The sequence below is a fragment of the Osmerus mordax genome, chromosome 10, assembly GCF_038355195.1.
Source record: "Osmerus mordax isolate fOsmMor3 chromosome 10, fOsmMor3.pri, whole genome shotgun sequence".
Classification (NCBI taxonomy): Eukaryota; Metazoa; Chordata; class Actinopteri; order Osmeriformes; family Osmeridae; genus Osmerus; species Osmerus mordax.
Window position 1 is genome coordinate 14055617 of NC_090059.1, and position 20858 is coordinate 14076474.

A 20858-nucleotide genomic window follows, 5' to 3' on the forward strand; every position below is an offset into this window, starting at 1 on the left:
TTTAACCCTTGTGTTATCTTCGGGTCATTCTGACCCATTAGTCATTGTGACCCACCGTCGTATTGCGACAGATTTACCGCATACAAAGACAAAGTGAAGCATTTTCTTTTAACAGCTAGGCTGTCTCAGACCCCCCACATTGCAAAGGTTAAAAGAAAATTATTTTAATTTGTTTTTGTATTGGGTAAAATTGGGTAAACACAACGATGGTTCGTTATGAACCTTTGGGTCATGTGACCTGAAGGCAGCACGAGGGTTAAGTCATTAGTCACACGTTATTGTAGGATGTAACATAGCATGTACCTGTGTGTGGTTATGTCTTTGGTAAAACTCATCGACATCAAAGTCGTCCAGGTCCAGTGTTAGACTCTCCTTACACAGTTCACAGGTTTTGACGGCAGGCAAGGTGGTCCCTGGAATCACACATTCTCACTTACATACATTTCATAAATACTTCAGACCACGTGCTTCTACTATCTCAAATGGAAAAGGAAGGGTTCTAAACTGACCTGACTGGATTTTGGTCTGAATCCATTTTTTCAGGCAATCATGATGGATGTACTGCAGACTGCCAGAGCACTGGCAAGGTGTGAGCAGGGGGTTTGTGGGTGAGGCAGCCCCAGACTGGCAGATCCGGCACTGGTCCCCTTCCTCATCAGACGACTCTTCCAACAGACTTTGGGTGTGATGAATTCATAAGATGATACATACATAGACAGTCAGCACGTTCCACCATGCACTGTGCACTTGTTTATCCCATTCTTAGTCCCTACTTACCTTTCTTTGATCTTACGCAAGGTTTCTGGATCGCTAGCTGGTGCTGATTGGGCCTCCTGAGAATCTGAAACGTTTCCACTGTGAGCATGATTCATCTGCATGTGTGCTACCTCTCTGCGGATGTCATGGAGAGCCATCAGTGCCATGGTCAGGTGATCCATTAGTCCCGAGGTCCCAGGACGCAAGGCCTCACTGGAGGATAAAGTTTCCCCTCTACTGTCATTACTGGTGTCTCTTCTGGCTCCTCCTGCCTGCTGACAAGCATAGAGTGTCTCCCAGGAGAGCTGGCCGTGGGTGAGGCCTCGGACGTCCTCTCTGACCCCAGCCAGCTGGGAGGAGGCCACCTAGGGATGAGCTCCAGCTCAGGGAGCTGGTGGTCTATCTGCTCAGGGGTAGCAAGAGTACCACGGTGTACCCTCTCTGTGACAGCAGGCGATGGGGAGACTGACGCCTGGCCCACTTGTATGAATGAGGGCATAGGACTGCAGCCACTATCAAGAGAGGCTCTACTTAAAGGTTCTGGGGTACTTATTTCTCGACCCAGCTGAGACTGCAGGCTCCCTGGACTTAAGGCATTTGGAAGGGGGCTGACGTGATTCAAGCTGGTCTGAGAGCCGGTCCACTGCACAGGGGTGTAGCAGCTCTCTCCAACAGCAGCCTGCCAGGAGGAAGCTGCATCCCTATCCTCCCCGTCTGAGTCAGATGACAGGATGTCCAGAGAGCTGAAGCGGCTGCTAAGAGGGCTAATAAAGGATTCGCTGAGGGCGCTCTCCAGGGTCCTAGTGCTGGAAGGACATTCTGAGGAGATGGACTGAGCCAGAGATGATGGGGTGGTGTCAGCAGAGCTCCCAAAAAGGCCCCCTCTGTATGCGTGTTCACTTCTGAAGTCTTCCTCGACAACACTACTGTTCTCGGAGGAGAAGCCCTCAAAGGCATGAGACATGAGCTGGAAGTCCTCTGGACTGGGGGGACGGTACTGCAGTGAGGGGAGGCGGTGCCAGTCTGTGTTGAATCTTCCGGGAGAGGTCAGGGGTTGAGGAAGGGAGTGGCTGTTTAATACACACACTGGGTCCCGTCTCAGAGAGATGTTGGGTCTGTCCAGATGCCCACACGGGGCCTTTATTCGGTTCTTTGCCTTCAGGGTATCTTGACTTTGCGTTCGCTTCAGAGTGCTTGGTTTCCCTTGGGTGGATACGTTGTTTTTCAAATCCACAGATCTAGGCTTCTGCCATGGTGAGGATGGCCCTTTGCCTTTGAAAATGCGGAGAGGAAAGGCTGTTTTCTTTCATCATGGCAAGTGTTAAAACAACATTGCAGGTGGTAGGAAAGCCACATCATACATATGGGAAGATGCTGCTGAGAATACATGAATAGAAACTTACACTGAGATGCCAGAGGGACACTGGCTCTCCAGGGGGTCTTAGAAGAGCTTGCCAGCTCTGCTGCCCTGCCCTTGGATCCTCTACCAATGGCAGGGAGACGAGACATGGAGCCTTTGTTCAATGTGTTTCTCACCTCAGATATGGAAGGCTTCGTAGAGCAGGACAACTGTTGCAGGTGGTAAAACATGGCAAGAAAACAACATTATTTCATTGTATGTATATATAGACAATACAAGGTTGTCTTTTTAGTGTTACCCAACCACAGCACACTGCATTGTGTGTATGGTAATCGAATATGTTTTAATTATGTTCCAAAGTATTGATGCAGAGGATCTTACCTTCCTAGTGGCTGACACTCCTTGTGCCCATGGCCTATCATAAGTACGGGTTTTAAACTTATTTGACTGAGGTGCAGGCGGTGAGGGTGTTCGAAGTCTTATTTCTCTTTTTACCTCGGCATCTGCTCTTTCCCGTTCTCTTCTTCGCAATTGGTTCTGCAACAACAAGTCAGAACCTTTAAATGACAACCATCACTTCACACGTTTAGGTTACGTCATCATGAGTTACAATAATGAATTTGGCTGAGAAAGTATGAACTTGTATCCTACCTGTGTGAAACGTACCTGATACTCATGATCCATCCTTCTTCTCACTTCACGCATATGGTCAGCGTTGGTAAGGTTCTCCGCTGCACGTCTTTCCCAGTTGTACATTTTGAGGAGAATCCTTGAGCTAACGAAACAATAAGGACTTACTACAAGATCGCACGACAGATGTACAACTGAGCTAGGTACTGTTTGAAGTTACGTTTCTGCATGACTCAATTACTTACATAATCGGGGCTAGGTTTTCACTCTTAGCTAGGCTAATATTTCTAAACAAAGACGTGTACGTACACCCAACACCTGCACCCAGCAACACTGTCACTAACTACGGTTGCCGTTCCGTGATTGGTAGACTAGCCTAGTTCTAATCAGCAAACTGTGGTGTTAGGTAGCTACAAATAATAATCGAACTATAGAAATCCATATATTTACAGCTACTATTCATTACCACCCATATCTAAAAATCGTCCGATCAGTCGGTAGCTGATCATAGTGCTTACAAGCTAGCTGATTAAATGTGACTGGCAACTTCCCCAAGTTATGCTTTCTCCCCTCCCGCTTCGTTTCCATGGAGATTGTACAGGCTCGCAGACGCTGCCTGGCTGTACCGTAGACACACATGGCTGTGTTCAGCGGCGTAAATTATAGATGCTGCATGCGACTTCAGTTAGGCTATGTGGACATTTTTACACAATGTGGTGTTGGAGACAGCAATATACTATGGCCATTTGTGGATGAGTGAATCCACTATTGTAGAGCTATCTCTCTTGAGGAAATACAATAGAGACTTGTAAATAAAGGTGAACGACTTGCTGGCACAAACATGTAGCAGAGACATAGACCTATAAATTGGTTGCGGGCAACATTTGTGACAGAGTAGCACTACACACAATGCCTTCTTCTCTTCTTCTATGGTCTGGCAAAATGGTTTAACACTAATGTTTTCATATAGTCACCATGGAAACATTGCAGTGGCTGGGGATTTGATGTCTCAAATTTGCCAAATGCAAACCATCTTATTAAACTGGCTTAATGTTTGCTTCTCCTTAGCAACTGTAATGCTGCTTTAAAAGTAATTCATAGTCCAAATGTATATTTTTTCTGTGGCCCTATGCCTCTTTCTAATATAGTGCTTAGGCTATAAGCAGAAAAATCCAATGAAACAGTTACTGTATAGCTTGGCCATCAATGTCCAAGCTATATGCTCACAGCAGGTGGTGTTAGTTAGCTTGTTTTTCAAGGATAGTTATAAAATATGTACTGTGGCCTCTGGGCATGGACCAGCCCTATTAGCTGGAAACTGTATCTCTATACCATCCAATATGTATGAGTGACAGCACAGTCTAGCACACCAGTCTCAGAAGTCAACATCTCAGTATTGGAGTGATCAAACTTCGACCAGAGGGAAGGTTTGCAGTTTTGCTGCTGCGAGGGTTTGGTGGAGATGCTGGATTGTCACTGATCATCAAAAGACACAGGGCCAGGTTCACTCTTCCGACGACAATGATCACTCCACATCACACTTCACCTGTGTCAATCTCCCCTGTCATTCACTTTGTCAACACCTGTGACATGTTTTACTCTATACTGCCAGTTTTCAGATGAAGGAATCATAATAGCCTATCAGGCTTGCTAGGCCACTCTATGAATATTTTGTTTATCTATATGTAGGTCTACTAGCCTACTGTATAAAATAGGCCTGCCATACATTGGCTATCTTTTCCATGACTACGTTTTCTACACCCATCAGCCTAAACATGAGCCAAGACTATAGATCTACAATACTCATTTAAAATGAATTGGAAAACTGAATTGAGCAATGAAAGTAATTTCTGAATGGCACCTTTGATCTGTAATCTCACCTGTTATACACATCGGATGCCAAATGCTTCGGGCCTCCGACCGAAAAAAAGAAATGAGTTTTGAGTGGCAGCGACCTTGTCCCTTCTATTAATGAACGAGTCAGGGATTAGTGCCACTGCCTCCCATTCTCATGAATTATGCATCATCTTCCGGGTCTATGGCCGTTTGCAGAAGTTGCACCGGCAGGCGTGCTAGTGTTCCATATTGTGGCTCTGGGACTGTGGCACTGCACTCATGACTTCGTTTTGAATCGTAAGGGGAGATTTGGATATACTTCTCACATCTTACTGTGTTAAAGTTCCTGAAGGTTGAGAGGACTTTACGTACGGAAATTATGGAATTGACATGTTAAATGTTCCTTACTTCGGATGGTCAAGAGAGCGTTGGAATCAAGCAAGCATTTTCGACTGAATCGGAATGAGACTGCAAGTTGCACGCAAATCTGCCGGGACCTGAAGAGATCAAGAAAGGTAGGCTATTTGGCTAAAATGTCGTGTACAGTTTAGGACAGCAAAATTCTCCACATCTGCACAACCGTTCATATCATTTGGTAATCTGATCAAATGTTTATTATTCAGACAAGGATGAGTTCAGGTTTTGGATCATCTTGCTTTGGCTAATTGAATTTTTCTAGTTATCGATGTCCGGTCTGTACAGTAAGTGGATACATTCGTACACAGTAGGATTTAACGTTATAGTAGGCTACTGTAGCAAATGCAATGACTTGTACCTTTATTTTAATAACACTTTTTGGTCTTTTACTTGTGGATGTCTGTCAACTATTATTAATTTATCAGCCTGTATGTTTATTATAATTAATAACATCACTCTAACAAATCCACTAAACAAGAATAAACTAGGTCTAGTGTCTTAGAAGCTGCTTTTGAATCCTCTGTGGTTTCATGAAGATTATATCCTACAATTCCCCTTTCAATTGTCTGTCAGACATTCCTCCTTACACTATGACTGTTAATATCTGCTGTGCCTGTAGTCCAAAAGGTGAAAAACTATCAACTTTTCACCGATGGGAAATTAATTTCTAATCAACAAGCCCAATTTGTATTATTGCTAATTGTTTGATAATAATGGGTTAAAAGAAACAAGAAAAGGTATGGGCCAGCAAGATCAGAAGCAAGGTCAGTAGAATCACTTCTCAGGATTAGATTGACTAAGGAGGGGATTTCTGGTAGAGTTGTACTGTATTTCAGCCAAACTGACAACTCGTCTATCATCTTAACAGCTTTCTCACTTCCAATCAGCAGTAGATAAGTGAGTGAGTCCTTATCACACTTACTCACATGTGCTTTTTAGGATGCTGGAGAGTGTGGAAATGTTTCCATTATGAGGTAAGGTTTTTGCGCAGTTCGTTTAGCAAACTGTTGCTTGCTTATCTCTTCCAACAGCGAGTGACAAGGCCCTTTTTTCCACAATCCCAGCCAGACACCATCCCTGCAGCCCCACAAACAGGTCAAACACAGGGGTTGTCAAGAAAGTAAAACCTGAATCCATTCAATATATAGGTATGGCCTTTGAGAAAGAGCATTTCACCCTTTTAACAGAAATGTATTTAAACTAATGAATACATATCTAAACTGAATATTGCTACTTTAACATCAGTAGTTCCTAGTTGGGATGTGGAAGTTCGTGTGTGTGTATTTGTTTGTACTGTACAGCAAAAAACATGTTGTATAAGGGAATTCTGATGATTTGTTGCACTCCACTCTGACCAGTAAGTCACTTTGAATCGTGAGAGTGTGCAAAGCAATCTCCTCAGATGTGCAAGGCCAGGGGTGTTACAGCATTACCACACAGTAGCTGCACACAGAGCAGCACCAATCTCTCTCTCAGGAATCATTGGTGATTTAACATGGTGTGGAAGCCAGAGATAAAGACGCTGCTGATAGCCTGCCATTAAACAGCCTATTTTACAGGAATGAAACGACACCGCAGCCCTTTCATGGTGTGAGGAGGCATCTCTGGATAAGAGTGTCTGCTAAATGACTAAATGTATCTCTCTTCCTGTGCTCGTTTGATTTAGTAAATAACGAAACAGGCCGTCTCCCCATAGCCTGCCATTGCTGCTGTAAGGAACCCACAGAGGTAAACAAGGTCTTCTGTCAGAGGAGTGTGTCTGTGATGACTCTTATCCCTCTGTCACATACTGCTGGGAGCAGGAGACCTTTCATGTGTTGTGATTTGACAGTTCACCCTCCCGTTTCACTGGGCCCGTGGTTAGGTGGATGCAAGACCTGAGGTCAGACAGCAGCTGGGAGTGTGCAAATGCGGTACGTTGTGTCTGCATTGTAGGGAATACAGGGAATGTTTTGTCAGTCATAGGGCAGGCTGTTTTTTGTGATGTGGAAATACTGGGTGTGACAGTGAGTGTAGGAGTTGGGCAGTCTTAAATGATGAACAGTAGCATTGTTAGATGGAATGTAGTCCAGACCCCATCTGCTCTTTGTTTCCCCATGAAACCAACTCCATTTAATCTGCTGGTTAAGAATGCGAGCCAATGGTAATTGGCTATTAAAAAGATGGACCTTTTAAGCAAAGCAGAAAGTGATGTGAGTAAAACTATTCTTTTTGAGATGTGAATTTAGCTTATAAGACACACTGCAGTGCAGGGAGTACAAAGACTGACGTGCTGCTTGACACATAGCGCAGGGAAGATAAAATGGCAGCAAGCCTAGTTCACTTGAGCCGTTCTCTTCCAGCAATTTGAGTGGGGAGGCTGCTGCTTTGCCTCCAGATAACAAAATGTGTCCTTGTTCAAGCATGGCTGTTCCTTGTGTTATCAACGAACACGCAGAATGCCGTCTTAAACCTAAAAATACTCCAGTACCTCTGACCGAAAAATGCTCCTGGAGGGGCAAGATTAAAGGCTGCCTCTTCAAAAACATTTAAAGTGCCATTTATGCTAGTAGAACAGAATGTGAGGTCAAATCCAATCCTAGTCCAGACTTTTGCAAATGATCTAACTTAAACCTAAACCTAACACTAAGCTTGGTATAATCTTTTGAAAATACTGTTTCCTCCAACCTAATGTGAGATTTTGTGAGTTGATTTTGTGTTGTCACACATCCCACCTACATTTACTGCTGGCCACTATCCCTCGGTAATAGCATGAAAGAAACATTCAGCAGACTGTGCAGTGAAGCTCCTGTTACACCCCAGATGTGTTCAAGAGTAATGCCAAACACAGGTCCCACTCAGAGAGACACCCCCCAGGGAAATGCTGTAGTCAAATCAGAAAACAGATGAAACAGCATCAACTTCCTTCATTTTCTGTTTATGAGACTTGGTAGATGTATAGGAAGGAGTGGCTGACCGACTAAACCTGGAACCACTGAATGTACATGGCTCTCAATGTACCTGTCTGCACTTTTGCACAATCCTTGTGCTAAACTGTAATTTTATTGTTTAGGGTAATATTCTTATCAATACTTTTTTCCTGAAAAGTGACGAGGTAAAAGAGACAGATAAGGTGAAGGCGTGACATAGATTTCCACCAGAAGTTTTCTACTGTGAAAAGTGTCAGGTAGACTTACAGCAGTGGCTTGCTCTAGGTGTGTGGCTAGATTCAGGCCTTACAAGCAATCAGAAACAGGTAGGAGTGCATGTCTTTACTTAAAAGATCTGTCAGAGAAATGTTGATGGTCAAGAAGATTGCTTCAGTTTATTTGGCTTTTTATTTTACATATATGGAATAATTAGAATAATAATGCTAAGAACTTGTTTCTATTTGCAAAACATCTGTTTAATTAATTGTGATTAATTGCAGTGCCTGTCCAGTATGGAAAATCATTGCAAAGTGTTTCATGGTTGGTCAAAATGTGGAAACAATCGGGACATCCAGAAATGACTTAAAGCCTGTGTGACATCCTTGGGGAGATGTAATCATTGTGAGTCACTGGTCGTCTCCAGAGTACTGTTGTGCAGCAGTGACATTCTGTCCTCATACGTGCCCTGCTGGCTCATTTCGGTTCCAGGCTGTTTACAGAGGATGTAAGATGGAGTAGGACCTACTAGGATACAGTCGAGAGCTTGGTGAAGGGCGTTTCAGCAGTCAGGAATAGATCGGGCTGTTGACAATGTTTCCCTAGTTCCTAGTGATGGAATCATGGCTAGTTTATGTAGAGGAAATAGCCTCACAGTCATTTAACATCTAATATGCTGTATTCAAGGCTCCTTAATTATTTATGAATATTGATGGCCACTAAAGGATTCCTGCTTTGAATACATGCGCTGTCAACAATCTCAAATCTCAGATGTAAGTTTCATACATTTTTCTACTTCTCTTTCTCTCTGTTATTGATACATGTTGGGTCATTGAGTGTGGAGTCGGGTGGCCATTAATGTACTTTTTACTCATGTTTTGGTTTGTTATTGCTATGTTCGTACAGAGCAAAAATCTCTGCCATTTTACGAGCCTGCCATAACTAGTCTTTTAAATCAAAAGGTTGTGTGCTGTTCATAATGGCACCCTGTGAGCAAAATGTGCTTATGTTATGTGTGTTTTGTGTTGGAGTCTTGAAAAGCTCGCAGCAGTAATGATTTCATTTCTTTTGTGAATAGCTGGCTGTAAGAGATATGGCTTTGTTTTCAAAAGGTACTGAGTAGCTCTGATCGATGCCTGCCTGGGGGTTATATGTAATTATTCTGCAACTGGTCAGCCATGAAATTGTTGTCTGGCTACAAAATAGACCCAAAATCATTTTACTTGAAGTTTCACTGGACAGGGCCTTCTGAGAGGCAGCGGAGAAGCTAGCAATGACCACCGCAATGACCATCACCATGGTAGCACCAAGACTGACGATCAGGAAGATGATTGGCTCAGCCAATAATATACAGTCTAGAAGAGCCCCTGCCAGGCTCTTAGAGAAAAACCACCAGACTTCAAAGTAGGATACTAATCCTAAGCATGACGTTATAATATGGGTCTGTTGTGTTTTGAACAGTGTGTCTCAGGCCTAACAGCTTCTGTCAGCTATTAAAGGGACACAGAGCTCAAGGGCTGCAGAGAGCTATGTGCTGTGACAGGAGCTGGCAGACACATGTAGGCTACACGGTGGCCTCTAAGACACAGCCCGGCAGTGGAAGCGTAGGCCCATTAAACCCTGGCTCTCCTCTGAGAGGGACAGTAACAACTCCCAACACTAGCCGTGGCTCAAAGCGCTGACGTCGACTTTTGTCTGACTAAATGCCTTCTGACCATTGACACTTTCTCTTTTCTTCCTCTCAGATTCTACGGCGCTAAAGTCGACTGCACCAAGGAGACACCGGCAGTCAGGCAGTGTTCTGGAGGTTGTTTAAATGAAATGAAGACATTGGTTAATGGACCGAATGACCAAAAGTACAGTTAGAGGAAACATGGAGGGCAAAGACTGCCTGGCAAAAACGATCCTGCAGCCTAGCATCAACTGTGAGGCCAGGGAGGTGTTGTGATATCCAGGCGATAACCTCCAAAATATTCAGGTAATCACTGGCCTCTGTTACTTTGACCCAGTAGACACACTGGACATGAGGAGGAAGATGCTGATGATCATCTTTTACATTTAGTCATTTAGCAGACGCTCTTATCCAGAGCGACTTACAGTAAGTACAGGGACATTCCCCCGAGGCAATTAGGGTGAAGTGCCTTGCCCAAGGACACAACGTCATCTGGCATAGCCGGGAATCAAACTGGCAACCTTCTGATTACAAGCCCGCTTCCCTAACCGCTCAGCCACCTGACTCCCTTTTCTTGGAGAGCATCTTAAGAAAGGTGCCTGTTCTTCAGTGTGGTGCATGGCCAGTACTGGCAGAATCTACTGGAGGGAGAGTGTCAGATACGATGTGGCAACCAGACATCAACAATAAGACTTTGAAAGAAAAAAACGAATTTAAGATGACCAAGCCTTGAATAGATCTTGCTTGATAGATTTTGTCTCTTTGTTCCTCCTGGTTACAGTCCTGGTGACAGTCCGGGTTAGCAACATGTGCTCTGGTCTTAGGAGGACTTGCAGTCACAAATCCTCAGAGATTAGAAACAGTGCTCGGGATGTTCTCTTCTCATTCTCTTGTGACATATCTGAACTGATCAAAGAATGTGATATAAGTCATGTCAGGATCTGTACTACACACCCCTCCCTGATGTAAACGTACATAGGGTGTCGTGTAACATGTACAAACACATGTCAACTTTCCAGAGATGGTAACTGGTCCCCACTGTGGACATTCAGAGTCATGTTATCTGTTATAGTGCCGTGTTAGATCTATGTCTGGAATCAGACAGTGGTTGAGGGTTGGAGGCAGAGAGGAAGAGACTTCACAGCAGCAACCAAATATGGTGTTCATTCTGGGTGTTGTCCATGTGAACAGAAGGTGGGCTGCATGGGTCAGTCGTGACGTCTGGCCTCGTGTGAGCCTGTAGCCAGAGGAAAGTCTGCTCATGGAAGTACCTCCTGACAAGCTGGACTGGCTGAGAAACCAACCAATTGACGCCTTTGATTCGCTCAATTCCATCTCGTCGCCGTCATCTCACACAGTTTTCTTCAGCAAGCTGCTTTTCACCAGTTGCTGTCCTGCATGCTAAACGTGAGCTTGCCTAATTGTCATGCAGCTCATTAAAACATTAGAGGTTGATGGGTTTGATGCTGGACTCGTTGGTTAACTCAGACCTCAGTGGCAGGGGAAGGGGAGGCAGCTGCAGTGGCTCTTTGCAGAGAATCACTCGCTCAGGGGAAATTAATCAAAGGAGCACATAAAAGGGGCCAGTGTGGTTTTTCATGTCATTCCTACTCTAAGGTACTCCTGTGTGTGCCAGGACCAAAAGAATACCTTATTGCTCAAAGGTAGGCCTATTTACTTTGTTTAGGCCACGTTGCAAATGTTAATGATTGAAAACACCTGAAGGTATGCCATCAATTTAATGGCCAAAGTAGCTTTCATACACATTTGTGTATTTTACTTTAGGACGAACAACGTGCAATAGAACATCTTCATTGCATTGCCCATGCAACAGTGAACATCAGTAATGACTCCAGTAGAGTAAGTCTGGCAAGTCTGTTGCAGATGGAAAGGTAACATAGCCATCAGATTATCCATCTGGCCTTTTGAGGGAATTCATGAAGATGAGATTCCACTGGGAGCCATGATGCACAGGTTTGCTAAAAACCTCTCCTCCCCCATCTCCTGTGCCAGCCGTCACTGGCAGCTGTGCCCAGTCTGCAGCTGCCAGTTATTCCTCCCTCCGTCAACTCAAACAAATGAATTCAAAACCTAAAGGCCTTTATCAGTTTCCTCAAACACACTTTGTAGAGATACACTGTGTCGGCACGGTAAAACTCCAGTGTGAAAGACAGGCTGGGGAATCTATTCTGCAGGAAAGTTTTACGTTCACTCTTGTTGCAATTCATTGTCCAAGGACAGGTATTAAGAAGGAAGATGTTTAAAACATCAGACATGTTTTATCCCCCCCCCCAGTGACACGCACATGGTGGCCCCTGCTAATTGGCCTGGGGAGGGGGGGGGGGTTGTCGATTCCCCCCTGGGGTTCTTCCTCCTACAGCCCAGTAATGAGATCAGGCAGAAAGCTGACAGACTTCCTCTGCCATTCAGACGCTGTGTGATCAGAGATGCAGACCATGTGTACAACTGATGATGCACTTGTTATCGCTTCTGAATTCACAACAACAACAAGTATATATCAAAGGAATTGGCATTGATCTTTTATTGATTTGTGTTGTGAACGCAGACAACTCTGAAATGACCTGTGTCGGAGGCCAAGGAGGACAGACCAATCCACCTGGTGAAACCCTCATTCCAGCTGGAAAATATGTCTGATATTTCAGAAATACCCAGATTGTGAGACTGAATGTAAATCAGCTACACACTTGATTCCCCCCTATCCAGTGCTTACATGGGCTGAAATCATGTAGCCTTAATGTATGCATGCTCTGTCTGTTATGGTCTCAGCTGTTACCCATTTATTTGCGCACACCACACCATCCCTACCAATTCCACCTGCTCTCTCCTCACTGCACCCTCTGCCTCTCGGTGTGTGTGTGTGTGTCTTTGTGAGGCACAGTCTGTCTGAAGAGGGCAACAGAGCTTCTCTCGATAAGACCCAGGTTGTGCAGCTTGCTCTTGTTGAAGTGAGTGGAGCAGGTATTCCTGCAGACATACCTCCAGCTCCCTGCCGTCTGGGAGAGGGGAGGACAGTGGTAGTGATGCATGTGTCTGACTACATAGTCTATCTTCCCCTCTGCTCAGTTCACTCAGCCGGGCCAAGCAAGTACTCTAGCATCTGTCTTCTTCATTCTGCTAGGGACAGAGTCACGGTAAGGCTTTGACAAAGCCTATTTACTCTTATGCGTTTTTTCCTTGATTAGAAGAGTACAATTTGACGATTCCTTTGTGTGTGTGGAGAGCATTTAGATTTGCACTGCTCAATGTCTCATCATCTCAGTACTCTGGATTAGTAATCACAAGAGTGTGTTTATTGTAGCATAAAGGGAGAGCAGTAAAGGGCTTTTAACTGAATGGTTCATGAATAAAGCACATGGTTCATATATATTTCTTCTCTATAGCTAATTGAGCTCTAATAAAAACACATCTAATCTCTTTTAGAGTCTCTCATTGCACTTCTTTGACAGATCCTGGCATCATGGACTGTGCCCCTCATAGTAGCTCTAGAAGTCAGCCAGATGATGCATAGTAAAAGACTGTGTGAGTGCAAGTTCCTAATATGTTTGATTGGCATATGGTGTAGAGAGATTGGACATTTATTGATAGTGATGAGCTTTAGTTTCAAATTGCCATCAGACGTCAATGTGTGCTCAGCACCATTACTGGCCCTCTCTCTCTCTCTCTCTCTCTCTCTCTCTCTCTCTCTCTCTCTCTCTCTCTCTCTCTCTCTCTCTCTCTCTCTCTCTCTCTCTCTCTCTCTCTCTCTCTCTCTGCACTGGGTGAGCTAGTCCCCTCTCTCTCTCTCTCTCTGCACTGGGTGAGCTAGTCCCCTCTCTCTCTTTCTCTCTGCACTGGGTGAGCTAGTCCCCTCTCTCTCCCTTATACACTGATGTTATTTAGTCCATATGTGGGATACGGAGACGTTCCCATATTTGTTCAAATTAAAAATATTTTTCTTATACTAGCGAGACAGTGGAGAGGGAGGAATTGCAGCTTAATGGACTAGCTTGTTTCAATAAACCACAATAAAAGATTTCTCACAAAGAAGATGGTGGTTAGAAACTTGCATAATGAAGGTAAGAATGATTATACAATAAAGTTGCATTTATAACCTGAGGAGGCTTTTATCTATTGTTCACAAAATAAAGTAACATAAAATAACGTATTTGCATGCTAAAGCAAATTCATGACTCTCAATCCAAACCTGGGAGGCGTGTGAGAGGACCTGTCTACCTACTGAGCAGAGATGGGAGCTCCTCTCTAAGTGTGAAAGTGATGGAGGGGTACATAGAGATACAAGCCCAATGCATTATTCATCACAAACAGAGTTGTGATTGTGTCTTCTCCTTCAGTGCTCACTGTTTCTATAAAACACAAGCTCATATTCAAGTGAAGACCTGCGGTGTGTTTCCCTGTCTTATTTCCCCAGAAATCGCCTAAAATAAAACCTCGAAAACAGTCTGGAGCAGTTCTCCTTCGTTGTCGAGCAGACCACGTTGTTGTCAGAAACTCATTTGGTTGGTGACAAAAGTAATTTTTTGTCACCTTGTGAGACATCAAAGCATCTTGCTCTTGCACTGTTGCTGCAGGATTGCAGTACCACTATTGATCCGCACCCTTTTTTTCTGAGGTTTCAGATCCATTCTCCCCTGAATATTTGACAGGTCGGCACCGACAAGCTCTGGGGTCTGTAGGGCAGACAAATCCCTTGTGGGTTTGTTAGACGTCAACTGTGCTCTCTTACAGAGTCACAAATAGACAATCTCATGTCAATACCTCACTAAGTCCTCGAAACAGATACTCTTGAGTTTCTCTCACCTACACACAGCCTGATGTGACCAAAGACACTTGTCTGCATTGCAGCATGCAGTCTTTGCTCTGTTCTGTTTATCAAACTGTTATGTAAATTCATTCACTGTTTAACCTGTAACTTGTACTTCAATCAAATACAAATTAAGGTGTTTGCAGCTGAATGATAATGCTTGGAGTAGTGTCAGATAAAAGAAAATATGTACAGAGTTTAAAGTGAGCTCATTTCTCAAGTCAAAGGACAACGCTTCCAGAGCTGGGTCGAAGTCACTCCATGCAGCATTTTTAGACTGAGAGAAATGTGGTCAGACATTTTGAGAGAAACTGGGCAGTTTTTATTGACACAAAATCCGAGCCAACTGCAGTTTAGTCTTGTTGATGCCAATTTATGGTGCCATCTAAATGGTGCAGTAAAACTAACAGGGTGTAATCTGAGGGTGAGTCGTGTCAGGCAGCCAGACCCACTTCTGACACGATTCATGGTGCTGGTGATCAACAGACATCCATGTGTACCCAGCTTTAGTCTGGCCTGGCACCGGCTAGCGTGGCAGCTGTGACCAGGCGAGACGTGAGGATCATTTGAAATGTCTGACTTTACTTTGCTGTAAAAGTTCATTTTTAGATGCCCTCTCAGGCGTTGAACTCGTTTACTTTGCTGCACGGTGTCTCCTGTAGAGAACAAAGCCTGAAAACAACCTAGCCTCGGTCAAAAGCCAGCCAGAGTACAAAAGAAAATCCTATTCAAAAGCAAACAATCTCAGGATTAATAAGCAGACGACTAGCGCAGGGCTACAGGATCCTCCTTTATTTAATTCACAGGATTCAATTTGAACACTCGGCTGTACCAGAGTCATTGGCTGACACTATAAATGCCTTCATCTCAATGCAAATGTGCTCTCTTGCCAAGGTTGATTACCTGCCATTAGGAGCCTTCTGTGGAATGACCTTCCTTCCTCGTGTCATGACTTCATTTGCACCTTAAAGCCGCCTGTCAAACATGGATCTATTCTTCTTCCTGTGGCCACGGCCCATTTGTTTGAACAGAAAATGGACACCGCTGGCATACAAAATAAAGCTTCCACCAAAACGTATGCAAAGCCAAACGGTTGTGTGTGTAGTAGACTGGTGATGGACGTGCCTGTGTCATAACCCCAGATCGGATGTTGTGAAGGGCTGTGATTAAGATAACGTATTGGATTAACCATTAGATTAGGATCTGTTCAGTTGATCTCAGTGTGTCTGGAGATGCAGCTGGTACAGTGCTCAGAGTGACCAGTAGGTGTAGCAGTGATGTCTTATTTGAGCTGACAGAGAGAACAGCAAGACAACTAGCAGCATCCGTCACTAGCATTATCTCACTGATGTTGCAGTCCCTGTCAGCTCATCTCATGCACCTATTAGAGCTCTGACTGGGAGATTAGTGCTATCATCAAGGCCTGACCGTTGACCACTTTCATGACCATTAGGTACCATTTTGACTGTCAACAATATTAATACAAATGGTTTCATACCCCCAGCAACATCTCCCCTCCTCTACTTCTCTATCTCTGTCTCTCTGTCTCTCTCTCTTGCTCTCCAGCCCTTCTCTCTCTCTCTCTCTCTCTCTCTCTCTCTCTCTCTCTCTCCTGCCCCTCTCTGTCTCCCTCTGTCATTCTCGCTCTCCCTCGCTGCGGCTCATTCACAGTCACTGCTATTGTTATTCACAGTGACAGCACACAGATAGGAAGAGGCCTTTAATGCAGCACACTGAAAAGGAATTAAATCCCGGCCTCTGCTGCCCCTGTTTCCTTGGGCACAGTCTATTCATTAATCAACCTTTTTTTTTTTATCCTGCCACCAGTTTTTGGCACCACAAGTTGACACCACAAGTGCCAACTTGAATGGAAATGCCAAAGACACTGACTGAGTCAGATCTCAACTTTCAAACCCTATAGTTACAGAGTTCTTAGGGAATAAATAGGTTCATCACGACTTCCTCCTTCCTGTTCTACACCTACATGTTGAGCTCACTGCACTTCATCCCATTATTCGGTCGTTCCCAGACGTCCTTTAAAACAAACTGAGGAAATTAGGGCAATAAATAATGTTTCTTTTCATATGCTTCAATTTCACCATGATGAAAGCTGACATGTTATTTCAGTTGGTTCCCTGATTTGAGAGAGAGCGAGAGAGCGAGAGAGAGAGCGAGAGAGCGAGAGAGCGAGAGAGCGAGAGAGCGAGAGAGCGAGAGAGAGAGAGCGAGAGCGAGAGAGCGAGAGAGCGAGAGAGCGAGAGCGAGAGAGAGAGAGCGAGAGAGAGAGAGAGAGAGAGAGAGAGAGAGAGAGAGAGAGAGAGAGAGAGAGAGAGAGACCCTGAGTTGTTCTAAACTGGGAGTCGTTTTTGGTCATAAAATTGCATGCCAATAAGCCTGGCTGTGTAGGAGGGTTTGTGTTTCCCCACAGAGGGATGACACAGCTGAAGCTGCTGATTATTTACTGGGCCAGAACTACGTGGGCTGAGTTGGTGTGGTGGAGAGAGGGAATCAGAGTGTGTGTGAGAGAGAGAGGGAGATAGAGAGAGAGAGAGAGAGAGAGAGAGAGAGAGAGAGAGAGAGAGAGAGTGCCCATCATTGTGAAGAGCCATTACACACCCTCCAGTGTTAGGAAAACCCATTTCTGGGGATCTACTGATGTACATAGCAACATTTATGTTGAGCCTGTGACATGAAGCCTTGACTATTTTATACATACAGTTAGGCTCTGATATATTTTTCTCAGAGAACACCAGTCAAGCTATGTGAACTATGTAAGTCATTTTGCCTTTCTTAAATAAACTAGCCTTCCTCTGAGTTCTCTTCGAGTTTTGTCTTATTTAAAGAGGTGAAAATTAATCTCCACCACCTGTCCTCCACAGCGATGGTTGGAGCAGCAATCTTCCTGAATAATAAGCCGGCTAAGAGCAGGTGGCTGTAAGTGCTGGTTGCATTGGCCCTGTTCAGTTGATCCTGTCTGGCTGCTTCTCTGACTCTTCCCCTTCTTGAAATCAGTGTGATTAATGGATGGATGCATTCCGGTCTCAGGGTCCTAGGTGGTTCACATTCAGAAGAAAACCAACTTCTGACTCTAATATCTTCCTGATTTATCTCGTCTTCCAGACTGGTAGATGTGCCTTGAAACAAGTGGTTCTCATGGTTGCTTCACACTTTCTAAGGAGACATTACAGGATCGAGACAGAGAAATCAATCCATTATTGAATACTCACCTACTATTAATATCCCTCTTGTTTCCACTGCTTCTGATCTAACATGATTAGGGTTCAACATCTGTGTTGCTTACCGAAGGGAAACCATGAATGAAATCACCCCATGTTATGAATGCACCTTCAGGTCCACTTGCACCTGTCAGTCTTTGGGTAGGATTTTTTGCAGTTTTCGTTTTTCAGGCTGGTTACTGGTACCCTTGTTAGTTATGTTGACAAGAGAGGTTCACATACGGCTGCTTTGGATGTCTCTTTTCAGAAACATCCTTTACTCGTTTGTAATTTAAATGAAATGTGTCAAATTGGTTCAATTGTTCACTTTAACATTCGTTGAGCTGCATTTCCATGAAATAGAAAATACAGATTCAAGTTTTCAACCTCTCCCTTTTTGTTTATGGCAGAACATTAGTCCCTGTAATAGTTCAAAGGTGACCCAATTAATAATGCAGAAATTGTTGCCTTTGAAGATAGGCTTAATTATAACATGTTATATTCCAATATATTAATAAATGATAAGCTAAATTGATCAAATAATTAACAGCTACGCTCCCCTATTGCTTCAGCTTTGTGCTTTGATAGATGTACAGTCAGTGGTGCTAATTACCAAGGCCTATTAAGACTTAAAGCATAGTTTGTTTAATCCTAAATGAAAAGCTCTCAAGGAACTTTGTCACAATAATGTTGCTGCCACAACATCTGCATTATTGGTACATTTAGTGCACGTCATGTGAGGCTGTGTTGTCAGTCGTGTCATTTTCTAATTGTGTCTGAGTGTTTTCCTCTCAGATGAGTTTTAAATGGGGTGGTCAGGAGAACCAAGATCTTAATCACAGTGGCTGGGCTGCACCACACCACTGATCGTTGCCATTTTCAGCCCTCATTAAAGGGGATTTTATTGATTGTACATCAACGTTGTAATTATTGAAGGGTTGTGATGACTCATCGTTTTTTTTTTACTTGAGAGTAAAAAGAATGCCTGTTTGTACCTTTGGACCACCTACAGCTTTTTCTTTCAAGCGAACACATTTGTGCTTTTGGAGAGCAGAGGATAGAAGAGCCTTTGTCATGCAGAGGCACAATGTTTCTTTACAAGTTTTTTCCCCTCTGGAGGGGCATTATGTGGTCGTCTTAAGCAGATCTTGAGAAGGTGGCATCCGCTTACGCACATGATCATTAAGTACATGTTGCTTCTTGGCTTCCCATCACACAGGGCCAGAACACAGGGTCACACCGAGTGGGAATGAGAGATGAGTGTTTACACTCCCTCGGAGATTGCGAGATGAATATTGTGTATATGTGTGTGTGTGTGCTTGCTTGTGTTCAGTTCTATTCTCGGATCTTGGTTCTTGCTGCATTACGTGGACGGTTGAATCTCAACCATAGAGGACTCCTGCTCACTACGGGCACAGCATCTTCATTCGAGACTAGATATTAGAGAAACTGTTGCTTTGCTGTGAAAATCACTTCAGCTGTAGTCCCTGTGTTTATGGCCATCTCTAATGATGGTGGTGATTAAGGAGTGCCTTTAACAGCATTTTGTTATTGGGTCATACAGTCCCAGAGGAGAGCAAGGGAAAGCAGCACCAATCATAGTTTGAGGCCATTAAAGTCGAAAGAACTGAGAAGAAACAACAATGTTCAACTTTATAAAGGTCTGTTAATAAGGGAGTCAGATGGCTGAGTGGTTAGGGAATCGGGCTAGTAATCCGAAGGTTGCCAGTTTGATTCCCGGTCAAGCCAACTGACGTTGTGTCCTTGGGCAAGGCACTTCACCCTACTTGCCTCGGGGGGGAATGTCCCTGTACTTACTGTAAGTCGCTCTGGATAAGAGCGTCTGCTAAATGACTAAATGTAAATGTAATGGAACGGGCTGAGGGTGGTAGACAGTAAGGCAGCTCTTAGGGAACTCTTTATCCGGTCATTAGGCCCATGGCGTGTGTTTGATAAACTAGTCAGTGTGGAACTTGTAAAGACAAGACCGACCCCTGTGTGTGTGTCAGTGTTCAGGAGGACCTGTGGAGGAGGCTGTGTCACTCTCGCAGGAGGATGGTGCAGGTGGCTCAGATCCACTCATCTGAACCAGCTCTCAATCCAGGAACCACGCATTAGACCTGCTAGGGCCAGACACATGTTCTTCAGACACGTTCCACCTCTGCTGTGGTCACCTGACCCTCACCACGCTGGTCACCTGACCCTCGACACCACCCTGGTCAGCTGACCCCCTCAGCACCAACACCACCCTGATCACCTGACCTCCAAATAATCATTTACACAGATGTTCTTCTTTATCACCAACCTTAGACTATGGTGCCGTTTTAGTATGAAGAGGACATGCAGGATAGACAGTCTTTATAAATGAAGTATGAGCCACCATACTACGCACCTCACTGCTCCGTCTGTCCCACCCCCCACCCCTCCCCTCCTGGGCTGGAGCTTGTCTTGAGAGGCAGCGCTGACTCACTGCTGTAACAGGGAAGATCTGCTGCCTCAATCATTGCAATGAGGACTCAGCACCCAGACAGGCAGACGGCGGGGGGGGGGGGGGTAATTATGGAGGGAGCTGGAGAGTAATGCCAGAGGGGAATAGTGGATGTGAAGTCCGAGAAAAGATTCGAGGTGAATCTTGTCAGCAGCTTTTCTGTACAAGGATAAACTCTCTGCGTCTACCTGCAGAATGGAGCGTACTGTGTCGGAGCTCCTCTGAGCTCCCCTCCCACACGCTGTAGCGCTGCTGTTCTTCACCCACTCCTTAGCATAGCCTCCAGCCTCCAACACACTGCTGCCACATCAAAACCTCCTCGATCTCAGCTCTCTGGCCCCCGCCCAGACAGACAGGTCACTGGTGGTTTTGCATCACTGTGGTGGAGGACAGGAGAGGACTTTAGATGTGGGAGGTAGAGAAGTCTCTTCACTGTCTGCAGCTTACAGGACTAAAGATGGCTTTTGCAAGACTTATGTAAGATAGCCGAGAACAAATGTTCTTTATGTGGACCTAGCACTGTAGCTTGTTTATAAA